Raw genomic sequence first — 22,470 nt, 5'->3', positions numbered from 1 at the left:
CGTCTGGGTACAAATGCGCATGGCTGACGTCATATCCTCAGTCTTTTCTTGCCCCAGATGTCAGAAGACCCTAAAAATAAAGGTCAAAACCAAAAGACAGCAAACAACCAACCCACCACCCTTGCACTAACTATATGTACAATATATACAAAATACACAATATGTACAACCCAACCCACACAACCACCTCTAACTACAGAGGGAAGGAGGGAGGGTATTGGACTGCAGCAATGTGGATCTTGAACATCTACATTTATGGTAGGTACAAAACTGTACTATGTTCTTCATCTCACATTGCTGCAGTCCTTACACTTGGGTAGAATCCCAAAGCAGAGGTAAGGGAGGATGGCTAACTACAAGGAAGCAGGAGCTGCCAAGATGCCCTGCAAAACAGCAGTGGCAAAACCAGCCCTGGATTTAGAGTAAAGTGGCAGGTGATAATGCCTAGAGAAAGTATGCACTGAACTCCAAGTAGCTGCCTCCAAAATATCCTTGGTTGCCACTCCTCTCAAAAAAGCTGTTGAAGTGGCAGTAGCCCTAGTGGAATGAGGCCTAATCCCAGCTGGAATCTCCTTGCCATGATGGGAATAACAGAAAGCAATGCAAAACCCAATCCACTTAGAAATAGTTTGTTTTGACACAGGCTTGCCCTGAGAACTCAAAGCAAAAGAAACAAACAACTGCTGAGACTGCCTGAACCCTTTAGTTCTGTCCAAATAATATCGCAACTGCCTGTGTACATCTAAAGTGTGCAAAATCTTTTCCCCTTTATTTTGAGGATTTGCATAAAAAGTAGGCAAATGAATAGTTTGGTTTAAAGCCACACTAGAAACCACCTTAGGCATAAAGGAAGGATTAGTGCGTAATGATACCCTATCCTTATGGAAAATCAAGAAAGGCTCAACCGCCATAAGGGCCTGCAATTCAGAAACCCTTCTTGCAGAAGTAATTGCCAACAAAAAAGCAGTCTTCCATGACAAATATTTCAACTCAGAAGTAGCTGCAGGCTCAAAAGGTTGTAGAGTGAGTTTCTCCAACACAAAATTGAGATCCCAAGCAGGAGTAGGAGCTCTTCGGGGGGTCTTATATTCTTTGCCCTCTAAGAAATTGCTTGAACAAAGGATGAGAAAACAATGGTGGGTCACAATCATAGTGAGCCGAAATTGCTGCAGCATGAACCTTAATAGAAGAGAAAGACAAACCTTTGTCCAGTAACTCAGTAAGATATTGAAGAGCCACACTCAAATTAGGCTCAGAAACATCAAAATCTTTTGCTGCACTCCAAAATAAAAATCTCTTCCATTTATCTGCGTACACTTTCCTTGTACTAGGCCTTCTAGCTTCCAAAATCACATTCAAAACTTGTTGTGGAAGTTGAGACCCTTTATGGTTCAAAACAGAATATGCCAGGCTGTTAGGTGAAGAGAGTGAAGTTTGACATTGAGCAAATGGCTGTCCTCCTGTGACAACAGGTGTGGAATCGAAGGCAAAGGCCATGGAGGCTTCCGTACCAGACTTCTCAGTAATGGGTACCAGTGCTGTCGAGGCCAATCTGGAGCTATTAAAATCATCCTTGGCTTGTCCTGTCTGACCTTTAGAAGTACCTTTGGGAGGAGAGGCAGAGGTGGAAAGGCATACACATGAAGATTGCTCCAATTGAAAGAAAGAGCATCCACTTTCCAAGCTGTGGGATGAAACCTTTTGTGCAAAACTTTGGCAGCTGATGGTTTAGTGGAGAAGCGAACAGATCTATGTCTGGAGTTCCCCATGACACTGTCAATTTCTGAAACACATGAGGATCCAATTTCCACCCGTGGGGATCCATAATTCGTCTGCTCAACACATCTGCTAAGGAGTTCTGTGCTCCTGGCAGAAACCTTGCCTGAAGATTGAGTTGTAACTTGAGAGCAGTCTCCCACAAAATCATTGCTTGCCTGCATAGAGGATAAGAATGCGTTCCCCCTTGCTTGTTGATGTACCACATGACAGTTGTGTTGTCTGTTAGAATCAACACCTGCCCTGGAAGAAGTAAATCCTTGAAAGCTATTAATGCAAACTGGACTGCTAACATCTCCTTTAGATTGATATGTAGATGCTGTAGTCTGGCAGGCCACTTGTCTTGTATCCACTTTCCATTTAGATGAGCTCGCCAAGCTTTGTCTGAGGCATCTGTCGTTAAAATCTGACTCGCCTCTGGCCGGGTCACAGAGAGTCCCTTGTTTAGGTGACATTCCTGAGCCCACCACAAAAATTCCTTTTGAATGCAAGGTATTATTTGAATGACAGTGTCTAGATCCTGGCAGTGCTGTGTCCATACATTTTTGAGATACCATTGTAGCTTCCTCATATGCAGTTTGGCATTGGGAAGCACCAGAATACAAGATGCCATGAACCCTAAGGCTTGAAGGACTGTCCTTGCAGTCAGCCCGGACTGATGAGATAGCTGATGGAAGTAAAGGGATAGACTCTTTTGTTTGTCCGGGGTTAAAGGCCATCTGGGATGCTGTATTCAGTCTCACACCCAGAAAGCACATGTCTTGAGAGGGTACTAGACTGGACTTTATTTCGTTCACAGAATACCCTAGGCATCTTAGCACTGCTATCACATATTCCAAATGACGAAGAAGCTCTTCCCTTCCTTGAGCCAGAATCAGGCAGTCGTCCAAATAAGGATAGATCTGTATTCCTTTCAGCCTGAAGAAAGCTATCACTGGAGCCAGAATTTTGTGAACACTCTGGGCAGTAGATAAGCCAAAGGGCAATGCAGAGAACTGATAGTGAAAAGTCCCAGCTCGAAACGCAGATACTTCCTGCAACTTAGTCTGATAGGAACATGAAGGTAAGCCTCCTTGAGATCCAAAGTTACCATCCAATGATCTTTGCCCAGCAGAGGCAAAAGCTGTTGTAACGTCAACATTTTGAACTTGGGAATGTCCAGATAAGTGTTGAGGATAGATAGATCCAAAATTGGTCTCCACGTGTTCCCCTTTGGTACTAGGAACAGGCGAGAATAAAATCCTAGGCCCACTTCTGGCATAGGGACCGGCTGTATGGCCCCTAGTTGAAGTAACAGAGAAATTTGCTTGTGAGCCTCTATTCTTTGTTGAGGAGGAACGTCTGGCATGCCCCTGAATGGAGGCAAGGTATGGAAATAAAACCTGTAACCTTGGTGTATGATATCCAATACCCATTTGTCTTGGGTAATTAAACTCCAATTTTCTTTGAAAAGTGCCAACCTTCCTCCCAAAGGTGCTGCCAGACGAGAAGGCTCTGGCAGCTGAAAAGGTAGGTCATTGGGTCTGTTTACGAAAGGACTGACCCCTGCCCTCACCTGAAGACTGTGCAGGAGAACTCCCTGTTCTAGGCCTGAAAGAGCCCTGAGCTCTGCCCCTACTACGTCTAGATCTACCCCTAGACTGGGAATCATAAGAAGGATACGTCCACCCTTTAGCAGGCCAATTTCTGCTAAACTTTGGAGGCTGAACCTGCCATAAATCTTTAACAGTCTGCATAGACTTTGCTTTGTCTTCCATTTTCTTTAAAACTGCCTCAACAGGAGGACCAAACAACACGTCAGATTGTAAAGGAGCATCTAAAATCCTTGTTTTAACATGTTCAGACAAATTTTGATCCCTTAGCCAGGCGTGCCTGCGAAGAACTGACCCAGTGGCAGCCACCCTAGACGAAGCCTGTACAGCATCAAAACCACATTGCAAAGAATGCTTACCCACCTGTTCAGAAACATGCACTAAATCTTGCAACTCTTTACAATCAATACCTACTGCCAAAGCATCAACCTTAGACTTTAATTGTGAAAGGAGATAGTTTTGGTATTTCAACATGTGAAACTGGCAATTCAAAGCCCTCATAGCAAGAGTGGAAGAAGTATAAACTTTCTTTCCCCATCTATCCAAGGCCCTAGCCTCTTTGTCTGCAGGAACCGGATTCTTAACAACAGAAGCCTTAACACCTTTAGGCCCCTGGCTAACAGTTTCTGGGTCTGCCCTAGGACTCTTAAAAAGATACTTATGAGCTTCAGGCACCCTGTAATACCTATCTGGCTTAACAGGAGCAGGAGGCAAAGAATTAGGATTAAGGGAAGCCTCTGTAAAAACATCTTCCACTACATCCAAAACAGGAGGTATAGCCAAAGGCCTATGCTGGGGTAAAACAAAATTCCTAAGCCTTTTCCTGGAATCAGAGAAGTCCTGACCTTCCCACTTAAAATGCTCCCTCATGGAATGAAGAGTTTCTGAAAAAGAAAAATCCTCAGGAGGAGAAGCAGAAGGAGTAGAATCATCCACATCAGAATCAGAATAAGGAGAGTACTCCTGCAAGTCTTCAGCCGAAGACTCTGGCACATCTGAAGCCTGCTCAAAACCCCCCAGCTCAGGCTCCACCCTAGGCCTCTTATCAGGAGGGGCATAGGACCCCTAATCAAAGTAATCAAATCTTCTGCCATTTTAACCATATGCTTCTTGGGCACAGTACCTGAAGAGCTAGGGGTAACACCAACTGAAGCTAAAGCTTGCCTGCGCCTGGGAGAAGCCTTAGAAACAGAAGGAGAGGGCCTAGCCACCCTTGGAAGGAGGGAGTATAGTAACCTGAGAAGCCCCTCAGCTTGACTTGCCTCCTGAGAGGCCACATCTTGCAATACTAAAGTCTCACCCTGGGAACACAAAGAAACCTCGGTGGAGCCACCGCTCACACCACACCTAAAGAACTGGCGTCCGGTACAGGCGGTTCTTCCAGTCTAGGCTTAACTGCTTTGTCCTTGCGCTTCTTTGTAGGCGCCGGAGCATCCGACGGCATGTTATATAATGCCGCTCCAAAGACTAACCTTGCACAATCCAATCTCCTCTTTATAGTGCGTTTATTAAATCTAGCACAAGAGCGACAGCCAACAACGTCGTGCTCAGGCCCTAAGCAAGGAATACACAAAGTATGATAATCTCTATGCGGTATCTGTTTCCCACAAGAATGCAATTATTGACTTTTTCTGACATCCGATAAATCAGTGAGGCAAGAAAAACCAAAATATTCCCAACTTAGGTACTTAGCCAACTTTGAACTCGGTCTGAAACTTGGTGAAAATCTCAGAACGCCAACCGGCACTTGCAATGCTGCTTCTGCATCGGACCATGCGGCAAAAAGACTGAGGATATGACGCCGGTCATGCGCATTTGTACCCTTGACCTGGCGTCCTGATGTCAGTCAAATGCGCCTTGACCGACGTCAGCCTTATACTTTGATATTCGGTCCGACCGAGGACAGCGGACTACCCAAGTGTAAGGACTGCAGCAATGTGAGATGAAGAACATCCTGTACCAGCTGCTTTGAAGGAAGCTTTCACTGTATTATAGCTGCATTTAATGCTATGTCTAGCCACTTACGAGGCCTAAGCCACCATAGACATGACCTACTGCTTACTGCCTGGCACTTAGAGAAAAGCCAAGGTTTCAATTTCCTCAAAATAGACAGCACATATATAGTCATTTGGGTCTGATAGTTCAGAGAGCTGAAGGATAGAGTGCAAGAGGTATATAGCTTATTTCCCAGTCTGTCCATTGCTCTACTGTCTTTATCTGAGGGAAGGACATTAGCCACAGGAAGGAGCTTAGAAGGCTTGTCCTTTGACATGGAAAATAGAGTGGTGTAGGCCAAGTGACTTCTGCAGAGAAACTAACTCTTCTGGCATAACATCTATCAGGCTATTCAGAGAACATTTGGTGTTTGGGACACAGGAGCACTGGAGGTGGATGCAAAGGCATTGAGAAAGGTCTTCAGGACAAGAGCAGGGGTGCCTACTTCTAAAAGCTTATATCTTTTTTTGCACATCAGAATTTTTTTGATTCCCATTCAAAATTATTCAATATATTAGAGATGGTTTCCCCAAATAAATCTTCTTCATAGGGGAGTCAGGTGAAAGTGAGTCATCAGAATCAGAATCATAAGTAGGTACTAGGCTATTGGCCCAAGGGCCTAAACAAGCCTAGCTAACAAGGTTCCCTGGCTTACACCACCCAATAAAGTTAATTTCCTGTGCCCCTGCCGAGCAGAGCCAGAGAAGTGATCCCCGGGGTGCATTTTCTATTTCCCTTCCACTCAAGATTTTTCTTGAAGAGTGTTAATGAGGAACTTTGCTTAGATGGGTAGCTTGTTCCAGAGTATAGGACGTCTCTGGGATAGGAATCTATTCCTCAAGCATGTCCTGTTTATTGTGGTGACAAGGTTTTGGTCCCTAGAGCGTGTAGCTCGGAGGGATTGGGATTTCTTTAGGTGTAGCACGTCCAACAGCTCTGGGTTTAACATAGCTTTATATGTTACGCACAGATCTCCTCGGAGTAGGCAATATGCTACAGAGTAAAGCTGGAGTTTTTTTGAGATGGTCAGTGTAGGGCATCTGTTTGAGGCCGGTAATCCTCTTTGTGAGCTACTTCTGTGGCCTTTCCAGCTGCTGCAGATGTCTTGTGAGGTACATTCCAAAAGGGGCATTGTACTCTATAATGGGACTAACAAGTGCCGAGTAGAGGGGAACAATGACCTCTTTTTTCCTGGATGAGAACCCTTTTGTGATAAGGTGTGCCACATAGAAGGATTTCCTGACTACTGTGGCGATGTGATTATCAAAGGAGACACTACTGTTTACTTGGGTCCCAAGGTCTCATCACATATTCGGCATTAAGTAGACTGCCATTTATGTGGTAGTTCATGGATACAGAGTTTTTAACCAAAGGGGATGACAATGCATTTTTTGGCATTGAGCTTGAGGCCATACCTCTGACACCAGGCATCTGTCTCTGTGAGGCCCTTCTGTAGGATGTCCACATCATTTGGAAACTCGATTATGGCGCCTAGTTTGCAGTCATCTGCGAACTTCATTAGCCAGAGGCCTTCTGTGTTAGCCTGCACTTCAGAGAAGTAGATACCAAACAGGAGAGGTCCCAGGACTAAACCCTGTGGTACTCCACTTGTCACTGATTTGAAGTCAGATATGGAGTCTGCAACTTTTACACTGTGAGTTCTGTCAGTGAGCCAGTTGGCAACCCATCTTGTGATGTAGGGATTTATACCTAGTTTAGTGAGTTTAGCTATAATTCCAGAATAGGGGATGGTGTCGAAAGCCTTGGCGAGGTCAAGATAGGCTGTGTGAACCACCTTACCCTCATCTACAGCTTTGGTGACTGCCTCAAAAAAGTCGATACGGTTCAGAAGGCATGATCTGACTTTCACAAACCCGAACTGGGTGGAGTCCATAATTTGGAGGTTACCAATGTCTTTGTTCATGAGTTCCATGATGATACTTTCCATAAACAGACTCTATAAAGGAAGGCCTTGCAGATCAGGCTCGTCAGGCTAACAGGGCGATAGTTCCCAGGATCAGTGATGGCTCTCCCTTTGTGGAGTGGGATAACTGTTGCTGTGTGCTATTCAGTGGGCACAAAGCCTGACATGAGACTATGAACATGGGGCTTAGGTGGGGAGCCAGTTTGTTCTAAAGTTCATGTAAAACGCAGCCATGGATATTGTCCGGTCCCATGGATGCTGTGTTTTTGGTTTTAGAAAGTGCAGCTTTTGCCTGCACAGATGCGATTACAGGGACTCTGCATTCTTCCTGTATAGATATGGGCCATTTAGGGGGTAAGAGGGGGGTAAAGTTAGCAGTGAACCTATTTGCCAGGATGTTGGCAATATCAGTTGGTTCTGTAATTTCCGTGCTGTAACTCTGAGCAGATCTGGGTGTTGCCATTGAGATTCTTGACATAACTACAGAATGCTTTGTGGTTGCCCTTAGAATCAGTGGCAAACTTTGGAGGATCTTATAAGGGAACTCAGCTTCTTACTGAGGCTGACCAGGGAGCTCCTCCACTCATGGGATTTTACTCTCTTTTGCAACAGTTTCTTCCTTCCTTTATAGAGTCTGTTTATGGCAGAGGACCACCAGATTACCTTCCTTTATTTGGAGGATAGCATCTTCTTTCTGTTTGGGATAGCACGATCCATGCACTCATGTAAGTGCTTATAGTGTGCATTTGTGTAGGATTCAGCAGTCATAACTGTATTGTCCATCTGCATGGGTGTCATGAAGTTTGACACTTCTGTCTTAAAAAGCATGAAGTTGGCTTTGGAAAATTTTTTTACCATGGTTTCCTTAATGGTGAGTAGAGGCAGGATGTGGCTATCTTGGGTGATTAGCTTATGGTCGGATCTGACCAGTAAGGAGTTGATTTCAGGTGTGGAACACTGGTCACTCATGTTGGTAATGACTAGGTCTAGGATATTGTTGCCCCTGATGGGGGTGTGAATAAATTGATCCAGGGCATTGGAATTTATGAATTTCAGAAAGCATTGAGCGAAGGAGTTGGCACATGAGTAGTTTTCCCAATTAATGGTGAGGAAGTTGAAATCACCCATTATTTGGGTGTTTGGTTGAACCCTAATATTTTCCAGTATATCAAGAAAAGAGGAGTGGGAATCCTGGGGCATGGTGGGGGATCGCATTGGATTGCAGTTTTGCCCAGAGTTAGTTGCACTTGGATAACCTCAGATGCATATGCTGCACAGCTAGCGTTGAGGTGTGGATATCCTTAATGAATATGGACACACCTCCGCCTTTGGTGTTCTGGTCCAGGTTAGATGGCCAAAAAGTGTGGTATGAGTATAGCCTGGTAATGCAGGAGTGCTCTCTAGAGCCTTGAACCAGGTCCCAGTCACTGCACAGATATCGATGTTCACCATTTTAAGGAGTGCCTTGAGTGAGTGCATTTTGAGATTTAGACTTCTAGCACTGAGTAGCATTACCTTCACTTTTTGCTTGCCTGTTCCTGTTACGGTGGTGAATTTGTCATTTGAACCTTGCCTACAAAAGGCACTATAGGGGCGGCAAGAGCCTTAGCCGGTATCCGGAATCCCAGGGGCGACAGATGTAGGCCATCTCTGGCAAAGCATCGTGGTCTGTCGACCATGTCGTCACAGGCAGACAGATACTGGATCCCCTTAGAATGACACCAGAAGCTTAGCCAATTGTTGAAGTCATTTTGTCCTTGTACTGCGGTATCATTCTGGGTGATGGCAGGATGCTACTCAGGGCTAGGATCATACCTGCCTGGGCTACAAGATCAGAGAGCTCTTCCATGTCCCTTTTCATGTCATCCAGGGAAGTACATTTCAGGTCGTTCACACCAACATGGACAATGACAGAGTCATATTTGTACTTGTGGAGTGACCTGAGTGCGTGGGTTAAGTGGCGGATCCTGGCACCTGACAGGCAGCTGACAGTAACCTTCTCCTTGTTTTGCCTGGTGAGTGGGACATCAGTGTGCCTGACTATATAGAGTTACCTATGACTAGTGTGTTGGGTATGCTGGTTTGCCTTATGGGCTGTGGTTTACTAGCACACTGAGTCTGTGGGCTGTGTGTCATTTAGGTTGTGTTGGGGGGTGGAGGTTGCTTGCGTTTCTGCTTTGGAGGTCTCTGTTGCTTGAGCAGATTATTATTGAGAGCCTCGGTGAATGTTTTTGTGTTTCTATGTGTGGATTTTGGTGGTGTACTTTGACCTGGAGTGTGTATGCAAAAGGAGTAGACCAAGGAGTGTTCAGAAGCTGAGTCTGCCTCATCCTGTTCAGACAATTAATCTAAATACTTTTAATGAAGTGTAGCAGGAGTAAGAGGAAATGATGCAAAAGATGGTAAGATGGTGACTTAAGTGCTATTATGACCTTAAACAGGCCCTGGGAAAAATCCATCCACTCCTTTTCCTTGGATGTCTGATGGAAGGAAACATTTTTAATTTTCTGTTTTTTTTTTTTTTTGTTTTGGTGTGATGTCCACTTTCACCAGATGTGGAGGTTCTACCCCCTGATGTACTTCAATAATACACTCTGGTATTTCCTAAAATTTGTGGAATACATTTGGGTGCCTCAGAGATGATTATACTGCACTTCCTTTTCTCACCAGTGTAACAGTTGTTTTGGATGTGCAAATCTCATATGCCTTACCTGCCTCCTGCAAGGTCACTGCGGCAGACGTCTGAGAAGGCATTGGGCCTATCACAGGTTTCAGAACCTCAGCTGGTAATTCTGAATCCATCTGGGCAGTCGTAATATTAGGCCTAGGCCACTTAGCTTTCTTTGGGATAGGTGAAATGTCAGGGATGGAAAGGTCCACCATCCTAACTTAGATGAAGCACTTAAAACACTAGGTTTCCAAATACATGTAGAAGGATGAAAGTCACTTCCATAAAGTTTTAGGTACAAAGGAGTGAGTGACTGACAAACTGAACAATTTTTATAATTGTGCTCTGCATCTAAACAGAAGGGGCACTGGGAGTGGAGATCCCTGTTTGGAATCTGCCAACTGCAATCACACTTTCCCCTCAAAGCTGACATGTAACAGAACAACAAACAGCAATGATAATAAGAAAAACTAGGAAGGGGTGAAGACCAACAGTATGAATGACATAAAACAGAAAGTACAGTTTTGTACCTACCATAAATGTAGATGTTCGAGTGGTTATACTGCTGCAGTCATCACACTTGGGTTATCCTGTCGTCAGGCGGTCCCGCAGTCGGCCGAATCCCAAAGTCCTGGTCCGGCGTCGATTGTCGTCGCCTCTTCCCTGACGTCAGTGTGACAGGGGTATAAAAGAGAAGGTCGATGCCATTTTCTTCAGTTTTTCTTGCTCCAGATGTCAGGTGCCCCCAACTAGGAAGGCAATACAATAGATATGCAACAATACCTTAGTAGATAAACAATAGTACTAGCTGTTAGCAAATACACCATATAGACATGCATCCAATTGATTGATGTACATGGAGTTGTAACTAACACCCTGGTATGTAGAGGGGATGGAGGGAGGGTAACCTGGACTGCAGCAGTATAACCACTTGAACATCTACATTTATGGTAGGTACAAATCTGTACTATGTTCATCGTGCTATACTGCTGCAGTCATCACACTTGGGTAGAATCCCAAAGCTATGGAAGGGTGGCTGGTACTAAACAGGGTTAGGTGATGCGAGGATGCCCTGCAGAACTGCAGTGGCAAAACCAGCTCTGGTTTTTGAGTATAATGGCAGGTGGTAGTGCTTGGTAAAGGTTTGCACTGAACTCCAAGTAGTTGCCTCCAGAATGTCTTTGGTTGGAACCCCTCTGAGAAAGGCTGCTGAGGTTGCAGTAGCCCTGGTAGAATGGGATCTAATATTGACAGGCACTGCCTTCCCATGGTGCGAGTAGCAAAAGCGGATGCAATGTGCTATCCATTTGGAGATGGTCTGTTTTGAAATAGCCTTTCCTTGTGAACCTGCAGCATATGATACAAAGAGTTGGTCAGTTTTTCTGAAAATCATTGTCTTATCTAAATAGTAACATAGCTGTCTGTGAATGTCCAAAGAGTGAAGGAGCCTTTCTCTTTTATTCTGTGGATTAGGATAAAAGGTGGGTAAATGAATGGTCTGATTCAAAGCCACACTGGATACTACCTTGGGCATGAAGGTAGGGTTAGTTCGTAAAGAGACTCTGTCCTGATGGAAAATGATGAAAGGTTCCACTGCCATAAGTGCCTGTAGTTCTGAGACCCTGCATGCTGAGGTAATAGCCAGTAACAAGGCTGTTTCCAGGACAAGTATTGTAGTTCTGCTGAGAAGGCTGGTTCGAATGGAGGCAGTGTTAACTTTTCTAAAACGAAGTTCAGGTCCCAAGTTGGTGTTGGTTTTCTGGGGGGTCTTATATTCTTAGCCCCTCTGAGAAACTGCCTAAGTAAAGGGTGTGAGAAAATTGGAGGATCCGTATTATACTGAGATGAAATGGCTGAAGCATGGATCTTAATGGAGGAGAAGGAAAGGCCTTTGTGTAGCATCTCAGTTAGGTATTGCAGTATGTGAGGAATGTTTGGTATCCAGGGATTTTGACCTTTAGCCTGGTGCCATGCACAAAATCTTTTCCATTTGTCTGAGTAAGTTTTCCTGGTGCTGGGCCTTCCTGGCCTCCAAAATGACATTCAGGACGTCCTTTGAGAGAAGTGTTGATTGATAATTTAAGGAATTCTCCATGCAGCTAAATTTAAAGTTTTGAGCTGGCTGTGATGGGTTTGAGAGTTTTTCTGAGTCAACATTAGTGGGAATTGAGGCAAGATCCATGGAGGGCTGTGAGTCAAGTTCCTTAGTAATGGGTACCAGTGCTGGCGTGGCCAGTCCGGAGCAATGAGGATCATATGTGGCCTCTCTGATCTCACCTTCAATAATACCTTGGTCAATAGAGGTAGTGGAGGGAAGGCATAGACTGTCAGCATTGTCCAACTGAATTATAGAGCGTCCACTTTCCAGGCTAGGGAGTGATAAGTCCTTGTGCAGAATTTTTGTAATTGACAATTGTTAGGGGAGGCAAATAGATCTATGTCTGGACATCCCCATCTTTGAGTTATCATTGAAAATACTTATGGGTGTAGTCTCCACTCATGAGGGTCTGCCATATTTCTGCTTAATTCGTCTGCCAATATGTTTTCCTTTCCTGGCAGGAATTGTGCTTGTAGTTGTACTTGGTAGGTCAGTGCTGTGTTCCATAAGGTCATAGCTTGTCTGCATAAAGGGTAGGAGTGTGTTCCTCCCTGTTTGTTTATGTACCACATAACTGTGGTGTTGTCTGTCCTTATTAGAAGTTGTCCTGGATGCAAGAGGTCCTTGAAGGCTGTCAGTGCATTTTGCACAGCTAGCATCTCCTTTTGGTTGATGTGAAGATGCATTTGTTTTGCAGACCATTTGCCCTGTATGCACTGTCCTGCCATGTGTACTCCCCAGGCGTAGTCTGAAGAATCTGTTGTCATGGTTTGGTTTGCTGGAGGTAAGACAAAAGGAAGACCCTTGTTTATTTGACATGTTTGAGCCCACCATAGGAACTCTTTTTGAAGGCAGGGAATGATAGGTATACTTGTTTCGAGGCTGTGCCTCTGTTGAGACCATACACTTTTCAGGTACCATTGTAATTTTCTCATATGCAACTTTGCATATGGGATTAGTTGAATGCATGATGCCATGAACCCCAATGCCTGCAGGATTTTCCTTGCAGTGAGCTGGGTAAAAGTTGCTATCTTTTTGAAGTATTGAGTCAATTGTTTTTGTTTGTCTGGCGTGAGGTAAGCCATCTGGGCCATTGTATTTAAGCTGGCACCCAGGAATATTATCTGTTGCGAGGGTATTAGTTTTGACTTCTTTTTGTTTACTGTGTACCCTAGGCAACTGAGCAGCTGTGTTACAAAAGCCAGATGCTGTAATAGAATGTCCTTGCTGTCCGCTTGGATCAGGCAGTCGTCCAGATATGGATAAATTTGTATTCCTCGTTATCTGCAATATGCAATTACTGATGCCAGGCATTTCGTAAATACTATGGGCGCAGTAGATAAGCAAAAGGGCAATGCAGAGAATTGATAATGCGTTGTACCTGCCAAAATCTGAGGTATCTTCTGCAATCTTGTCTGATAGGGACATGCAGGTATGCCTCTTTGAGGTCCAACGTTACCAGCCAAGACTCCTTGCCCATCACGGGAAGGAGCTGCTGTAGTGTGAGCATTTTGAATTTGAGTACCTCCAGGTATGTGTTCAGAATTGAGAGGTCTAAGATGGGCCTCCAGGCTTTGTCCTTTCTTGGGACTAGAAACAGTCTTGAATAAAAACCTTGACCTTGCTCCTTTGTAGGTACCTTTTGAATTGCTTTCATATCCATGAGAGCTGAAATTTGCGTTTGAGCCTCTGTCCATTGGTTTGGAGGCAGATTTGGCATGCCTCTCATCCGTGGTAAAGTGTGGAAATGAAATATTTAGTCTCGGGTAATAATGTCCAGAATCCATTTGTCCTTTGTTATGATGCGCCAATTTTGTGGAAATAGAGCCAGTTTTCCTCCCAAAGGTGCTGCCAGAGCAATTTTGCTTGGCAGGCGAAGAGGGAAGTCATTGTGTTTGTTTCCTGAAGGGTTGAGATCTTTCGTCTCCACCTCTGAGTTGTTGTATGCCATTGTCTAGGCCTGAAAGAACCTTGTGACTGGCCTCTGCCCCTTGGGCACCTGTATCTACCTCTTTGGGGTCTGTCTGATGCAGGAAAGGACCAGTTTTTTGATGGCCAGTTTCTGCTGAAACGAGGAGGTTGTACCTGTAAAAAATCTTTAACTGTTTGCATAGATTTTGCCTTTTCTTCCATTTTCTTTAAAACTTCCTCTGCTTTGACACCAAATAACACATCTTTCTGCAATGGAGCATCCAATAACTTTGCTTTGACATGTTCTGGTAAGGCTTGTTCTTTAAGCCAAGCATGCCTACGTATTACAGACCCTGTGACAGCTGCTCTACATGAGGCTTCCAATGAATCAAAACCACACTGTAAGGTATGCTTTTCCCACCTGTTCTGCTGCATGCAGCAAATCCTGCATCTCTTTAAAATCAAGTTGATCTGTCTGAGGGATCAGTTTCTGCTTTAACTGTGTAATCAAATACTGTTGGTATTTTAGCATGTGGAATTGGCAGTTTAATGCCCTCATGGCCAAAGTGGCAGACGTATACACTTTCTTTCCCCATCTTTCTAATGCTCTGGAATCTCTTTCAGAAGGAAGAGGTTTCTTAGCAGTAGAGGCCTTAAACCCTTTGGGACCCTGGGAAATGGTCTCGGGGTCTGCAGTAGGGCTTTTGTACAGAAACTTATGAGTATCAGGAACTCAGTAGTATCTGTCTGGTTTAGCTGGTGCTGGAGGTAAGGAATCTGGGTTTAAACTAGATTGAGAGAAAACATCATCCAAAATGTCTAAAACTGGAGGAATTGCCAGGGGTCTATGCTGTGGAAGAAGAAACTCACGGAGTCTTTTCTTGGAGTCAGAGTAATCTTGGCCTTCCCAGTGGAAGTGTTCCCTCATGGTGTGTAAAGTTTCCCCAAAAGAGTAGTCTTCAGGGGGGGAAGACAGAGGGAATGGACTCTTCAGCATCTGAGTCTTCATAAGGAGGGAATGAGTAATCCTGGTCATCAGAGTTGCCTGAGGAAATGGATGCTTGGTCAAAGGAAGGATAATCTTCCTCCAGTCTAGGCCTTTTGTCAGGTGGGGGTTGGGATCCCCTGATAAGGGTAATTAAATCCTCAGCCATCTTAAGCATCTGTTTTTCAGGCATAGGGGCCTGTGGGGGGGTGTGTGGCCCCGGTTTTCTAACTTTCAAGGGGGCTTTGAGTTTAGCATAAGGCTTGGCAGAGATAGTTGCCAGTTTGAAAACACCTTCAGAGACCGAAGGCCTATCCAAAAAATCCAGATCCCCGTCGGGGCTGGTGTCCGAGGAGTGAGGTGGAACCGGTTCCTCAGGCCCAACTGCTTCGGTTTGGGAGGCCGTCAGAATTTATGAATTTGCGGTAGTCAGGGGCTGCGAAGGCACCTCACTGAAAACCGGAGAACCGGCGTCAGGCCTTGCTGAGGCCTCGGTATCTGGTCTTGGCCTTGGCTGCCGGTCCTTATCTTTGCGTTTTTTAATCATTGCTGATGTCGGTTGCTCCGACGGCATGCTATAGTTAAATTTTCTGCCAAAATAATGCTGGGTGAATTCTGCCCGACGCTTAATTGTACGTTTGTTGAACCTAGCACAAAACCGACAACCAGAGACGTCATGGTCTGGGCCTAGGCAAGGAATATCTTCCCTTGGAGACCATATCCAATTTGTAATAAGTGGTAAAGGTATGAGGAGTAGCCCATGTGGCTGCTGCGCAAATGTCATCCATGGAGGCTCTAGAATGAAAGGCCACCAAAGTGGAGACTGACCTGGTAGAGTGAGCCTTGACTTTATTTGATAAACTCATTTTATTTTGATGATAAAGGTGATAGAATCTCACAACCATTTCAACAAGGTGACTTTGGAAACTGGTCTGCCTAGTCAAGGACCTGAAAAAGACAGGAACAGCTGGTCCAATTTTCTGAAGAATTTTATTCTGTCCAGGTAAAAACGTAATTGGCTGTGTACATCCAACAAATTGAAACAATATTCTCCTTTGCTTGAAAAATTTGGGAAGAAAACTGGCAGATCAATGGACTGGTTAATAATCAATTCTGAGACAACTTTGGGTAGAAAGGAAGGGTTAGACCTAAGGGAAATTCTCTCTTTATGAAAAATGATGTATGGGTGCTTTACACACAAGGCTTGCAATTCTGATATTCTTCTTAATGAAGTGATGGCTACCAGGAATAATGTCTTCCAAGATAAAAATGTTACATCACAGGTGGCTGCTGGCTCAAAGGGGTGATGAGTCAAAGTTTGTAAGACTAACATCAAATTCCAAGGTTTAATGGGCTCTTTTAAAAGGTGGCTTCAAATGTATAACTCCTTTTAGGAAGGTTTTGCAGAAGCGGTGAGATATCAGGGAAAAATCATTGAAGCCATTACAGAAGTTTGAGATAGCTGCCAAATGAACCCTAATAGCAGAAGCTGAACCTCCTGACTGGAGTAAAGTTGATAAATATTCCAACACTTTATTAATGGAGGCTGAAAAGGGGTCTAGCCCTTCTCTTTGAGACCAGATCACAAATCTGTTCCATTTACTAAGATAATGCTTCCTGGTGGACGGTTTATGGGAAGCCAGAAGTATCATTTGAAATGGGGATGACAGATTATTTTGCCTGGTTATTACCAGAAGTGGAGGTACCAAGCAGTCAACTTGAGAGCTGGTAGGTTGGGATGGACCATCCCCTGCGATGCGAAAGGAGTCCCAGAGTTGGATCCAGAGTTCACGGGAGGTAAACTTGGTGAGGCCAAAGAAAGGGGAACCAGACGTGATGGGGCCAATAGGGTGCAATGAGGATCACTTTGCTTCTCAACCGTGATGCTTTCTTCAACAACTGGGGTATGAGGGGAATGGGAGGAAAGGCATAACGCAGTCCTGGGGGCCAACTGTATAAAACAGCATCTCTCGGGGACTCCCCCTGAGGTGGGATTAGGGTGAAGAGGTTGCTGCATTTGTGGTTTGTGGGAGATGCAAACTGGTTGCAGCAAGGTAGACCCCAACGACAACAAATCTCTGTCGCTACTATAGGACTGAGAGACCACTTGTGAGGCAGGAGAATGCATCTGCTCAGTTTGTCAGCAATCACACTGGAACTCCTGGGACTGTGCATTGCTATCAGAAAGTGGTTGGAGGCGATCTCCTACTGCCATACTCTCAGGGCTTCCTGACATAGAGGATAGGATCTGGTTCCTCCCTGTTTGATGTACCAGACGATGGACATGTCTGACTGGACAGCAGTTGTCCCCGAAGAAAGGCAGATTGGAATGCTTGCAATGCTAAAAGCACCGCCCTCAGTTCTAGGACTTTGATATGCAAACTCGCCTCTAAGGGGGACAGAGTGCCTTGGACTGTCTTTCCCTGAAAATGTCCTCCCACCCAATCATGGATGCATTTGTGGTCACTATGGCCTTGGGTTGAAGGAGTGAATAAAGGCAACTTCATAATTCTTCCTCTGTCTTCATCCACCAACTCAGATCCTGCTTGCATCGATTCGTTATGTGGACCACTGTGCCGCTAGGAGCCACTGAAGCAGCCTCCTGAAAACTCACCAGGGGAAGTAGTGTGATCGTCGCTGCCATTGGTCCTAGTAGCTATAAGACTAAGCAACCTGGTACTATGTGTTGAGAGAGTATCACTCGGAGCTGTGATCTTAACCTCTGCAGTCTGTGAAGAGGTAGAGCAACCACACAGGATAGTGTGTTGAACATTGCTCCAATGAATTCTACCACTGTGCTGCTAGGAGCCACTGAAGCAGCCTCATGTGAAAACACACCAGGGGAAGTAGGGTGATCGTCGCTGCCATTGGTCCTAGTAGCTATAAGACTAAGCAACCTGGTACTATGTGTTGAGAGAGTATCACTCGGAGCTGTGATCTTAACCTCTGCAGTCTGTGAAGAGGTAGAGCAACCACACAGGATATTGTGTTGAACATTGCTCCAATTAATTCTATGCTCTGAGTGGGTGGCAGTTTTGAATTTTGTTTACTGAGACACATAAGAAGTCTGCCATGTTTAGAATGTAGTATATATATATTGTCTAAATATGGAAACACCTGGAAGACTTGTAGCCTCAGATGAGCTGCTACCACTACCATGCATTTGGTGAACACCCTGGGGGCTGTGGTGAGACAAAAGGGTGGTGCGCGAAATTTGTAATGACTGGCTCCCAGCCAGAAGCGGAGGTATCTTCTGGAGCACTTGTCCATGTTTATGTGGTAATACGCATCCTGAAGATGTATCGAGCACACCCAATTGTCTTTCTCCACAAACGGGATAGACTGAAACATGAACACCCGGAATTTTGTCTGTTGGACAAACTTGTTCAAAATACTGAGGTCTAGAATTGACCTCCAGTCCCCTGTCTTTTAGAGCACTAAAAAATCTTGAGTAAAATCTGGATCCTATCTGGTCTGGTGGGACTATTTGGATGACTCTTGTTTTGAAGCAGCTTTTGAATTTCTTGAGCTGCTGCATCCCTCTGACTGGGTGGAACATCAGGGATTTGCCTTTGTTGCCTTGGATAAAGATGCACCCAAGAATCTGATGTTATTGAGAGCCAGGCTAAGTGGTGCAGAGAGAATCTTCTCCTGACTGCTTCCAGAGGTAAGCAATCGGGCGGCTCCTCAGGAGCGTTGATAGGGTTGCCCAGAAAAAGAATCTCTGGAACCCTGGTTAAGCAGGGCCCCCTCTGCCATGGGGGGGCATCTTCCTGATGCATTCCCCCCTCTGTCCCAGGGAGAAAACTCTCCACATGTGTCCTGAAAGGGCCCTTGGGACTTCCTGAACCACATCTTCCCACTCCTCTGATTCCTGGAATAGGGTTGTTGAGGAGTGGAAAAACATATGTCTATGGCAGACAGGGTCTTTCCATCCTTTTCACACCTGGCTAAAGCATCTAACTTTTGGGCCAAAGAAAGAGGAAGCGTCAACAGCAGAGTTGACAAAGGAAGACTTGAAGGGGTCCGCGAAGTCACACAAGTGCATCCAGGCATGACATCTCATGACAACTCCTGCACTTGCTGCTCTGGCCACCCCTTCGGTTGTATGTGCAATCAACCACATGCAGGAGTTAGAGACAGATTTGAGTGTCGCAAGCTGGGAGGCAACCTTGTCATGTACCTCATCAGACACTGCTCCTGTTAGATTTCCTGAGAGTTCAATGATCAGGTCCCGTTGAAGATGGGTAAAATGTGCCAAATAATTCAACAACCGTATGGCAAAGGTCGTTGAAGCATAAACCCACTTCCTTAATCTGTCCAACATCCGAGACTCTCGGTTTGGAGGATGGACAGTAGGATTCTCTTCTGCGAGTTCTTTCTTTGTGGCCACTGCCGCCACCATAGCATCTACCGCTAAAACCTTGGGCCAGTGGGGGTGATCCACTGGGGGGAGAGAGAATTTTGTCAGTCTCTGAGGGATTGGCTCCAAAGTGTCAGGGCCTTCTAAGCATGCTGTACAATGAGCTTGACTAGCTCATCTGCTGGCGGGGTCAACCAGGAAGTAGAAGGTTGGGCACGGAAAGCCTGCAAAAAGGCAGATTCCTCAGAGGAAGGGTCGGTGGGCTTCCAGTCACCCCTCTGCTTTAAAATTTCTAGGATGTCTTCAAAGGAGACATCTTCAGCAGGTGACCGTGGGGACCCTTCTTCATAGATGTCTGTATCCTTGGTTAGAGATTCTTCTGGAGAATTAACGTGCTTCCTCTTGCACGATCTCTTACATGGTGCCTCATCAGGGGGAGGACTGAAGAGGACTACAAAGAGAGGGTACTCTGCAGTAGGGTGTCTTGCTGCTCTTGCGCCTGCTATCCAAATGCAGTAGACTGTAACAGCTGCGAACCGCATGACACGTAGATATGACATTCCAGCGTCGAGGGTGCCAACTGTGAGCCTGCTGAGGTGAGCGCTTTCTCCATAACCTGAAAGGCAGGCCCGCCCAAAGAGGGATGGGAGCCCGGAACAAAGAAAGACAACCTCGGAACCAAGGTCACACCTCGCTGCAATGAGCCCTCCCCCAGAGAAGGAGCTGTGAGAGGGCTCGGAACTGTCAAAGGTACCGGAACCATAGACGGCGCCATGGAAAAAAAACTGGTGCCATACTAGGGATTCCAGAGCCGAGAGCCAAGTCACGGTCTCATGGGTGGGTTGGCTCCAACTGAGCTGAGGTCCACAGATTGGGCTCCGGTGCGAAGGTGAGATCCACCATTGGTACCGAAGTTGGCACCAGGAGAGGCGTCAGCATCGAAGCCTCCAAATCCTGCAGGGAGGTTGAAGAAGGAAGACAAGTCAGAGTCTGTGGAGAAAAAAAACTCTGCTCCGGGAGGAAGGGAGGTCCTAGATGGAGATGAAATACCTCTGGCTGCCAAGAGCTGATCTGCCAGTCTAACTAAATCAAGCTCCGAAAGGCTCCTGGTGGAATGAACAGACATCCCTGAGGGAGATTCTGGGTGATCAATAAAGGGATAAAGCTGCTGAGCAACAAAGAGGTCAATGGATGGGGAGTATAGAGTCCTGGGTAGAGTTTCGACCTTCGGCACTGTACCAGAAACTTGTGTTGGGGTGGAAGTAACCAAACTATTATTAGTGCTGAGAGGGTCTGAGGTACCATAGAATGGTTCGGTACTGTGGCAACTTTAGTTAGTTCCATGGAAAAAGACGGCACCGTGGGAAGAACCTGGACTCTGGTGCCAAAACAGTTGGTGCTAATTTCAGCTGTTTAGGCTTCAGTTCTGTGGAAACCTGGCCTTTAGACGATTTTGATTCATGGGACTGAGGAGATGATGGAATCGAGTGGCTCCTCTTTTAGACTCTTTCTTAGATGTTTTTGACACCTCCGCCTCAGACAAAGCCTCTGAAAAGGGTTTTTTTAACAACCCTTTTAAGATCAATGTGTTCTTACATTCTGCCAGGATGCAAGCACTAAATCCCCTACAGAGCTCAGAGGGAGGCTGTATTTGTAAATGTGGGACAAAACAGTACACGCAGGAAAGATGCCCAACAGAGTTGGGCATCTTCCTGCCACATGTGTCACATTGTTTAAAACCTGTGGTACCTTTTTTGTTAGCCATATCCAATAAATAAGAAGCGGTATGGGTGAACAGTCATTCATGCAATCTCACACACACACACACACACACACACACACACACACACAAAATAACAGGGAAAAAAAGGATAAGAAGTTTTTTTTTTTTTTAGCGTACCAACAATGGTAGCAAAAAAAAATACCCAGAAGGGTAAAGAGAAGAAGGCAGAAGAGAAAGAATACCAACAATGGTATTTAAGCGTTACCAGAGGTAAGAGGGAAATGAGTGGCCTACACGAACTATGGAGAGGAAAATATTACCAAAAGGTAAAAGGATAGATAACGTAACACACACACACACACTAATTCAATAGTATATATAAAGCAACTAAGAAATATTAATATGAGAGCTATAACAATGAAGAAATATCCATAAAAGCAAGAAAAAAATAACACATTTAGCTTGAGAGCACGGCCTGATGCTTCTTGAGACTCTACACAGCAAACAAGATCTGAACGGAAGGGAAGAGAGGCACTATGGGTAAGCTTAGCTCTAGAGATTTCTGTCTGGGGCGAGCTTGTTACAATGGCAGAGTTGGTTCTGAGGATGGAACCAAAACCAAGCTGTCATGAATGAATGAAGACTGACAACATCAGATGTGTTTATTCTGCCACCCTCTTTTCATACATGCATTCTGCAAAAAGGGTCGAAAATTCTGGACCTCAAACTCACTATTGTGGGGACTGTGCCCCTCACTAAATATATATATACCAACTCTGAGGTTGCACTACAGTGAGGAAAGGGCAAATATTCTGATCTTCACTGTACTGCAATCTCACAAAAAGCATATCAAGGTCTAGCATTTTTGGCCTTTAGGCCGTTCGATATTTTCACTTTCTAATGTCATGATAGGAATCCTACAAGGATGCTAGGGCTGCAGCACCTCCCACTAGATAACCACAATGAGCTAATGCACTTCCCAATCCAGAGTGGCTGGCAAAACTGCAGTCCCATATTCCAGATGGTCATGTCTGCTAAAAAAGGAGGGGGGTGTAATGTGGTGTAAGTCTGTATTAGTGCAGGTGTGAGTGAGTCAGTTCAGTGCGCATAAAAGAGATTTAAACACATTCTGCAAAACTTAAAAAAAGATTTAAAAAATCTGCAAAACTTAAACTGTTAATAGAACACACACACACAAAACGCAAAACAGAAGTCCTGAGTTTTACTTATTTTTAATAACAAAAGAAAGAACAGGATAATTATTCTTTAAATATTTATCTTAGCAAGTATCACTTTTTTAACAAAAAATTATCAGTATACATATTTCAACTACAGGCATTCTAAAACATACTACAATATTGCTACGGCTGGTTGGTTTCTTTTTTTCAGCCAGGAAACCAAACAATGTTATTTACAAAAATAATAAAAAAAAAAA

The sequence above is a fragment of the Protopterus annectens genome, chromosome 6.part0, assembly GCF_019279795.1.
Source record: "Protopterus annectens isolate FY-2018-M chromosome 6.part0, PAN1.0, whole genome shotgun sequence".
In the NCBI taxonomy this organism is placed as follows: domain Eukaryota; kingdom Metazoa; phylum Chordata; order Ceratodontiformes; family Protopteridae; genus Protopterus; species Protopterus annectens.
The sequence above is the reverse complement of the archived record's forward strand: the minus strand, read 5'-3'. Positions refer to the sequence as shown.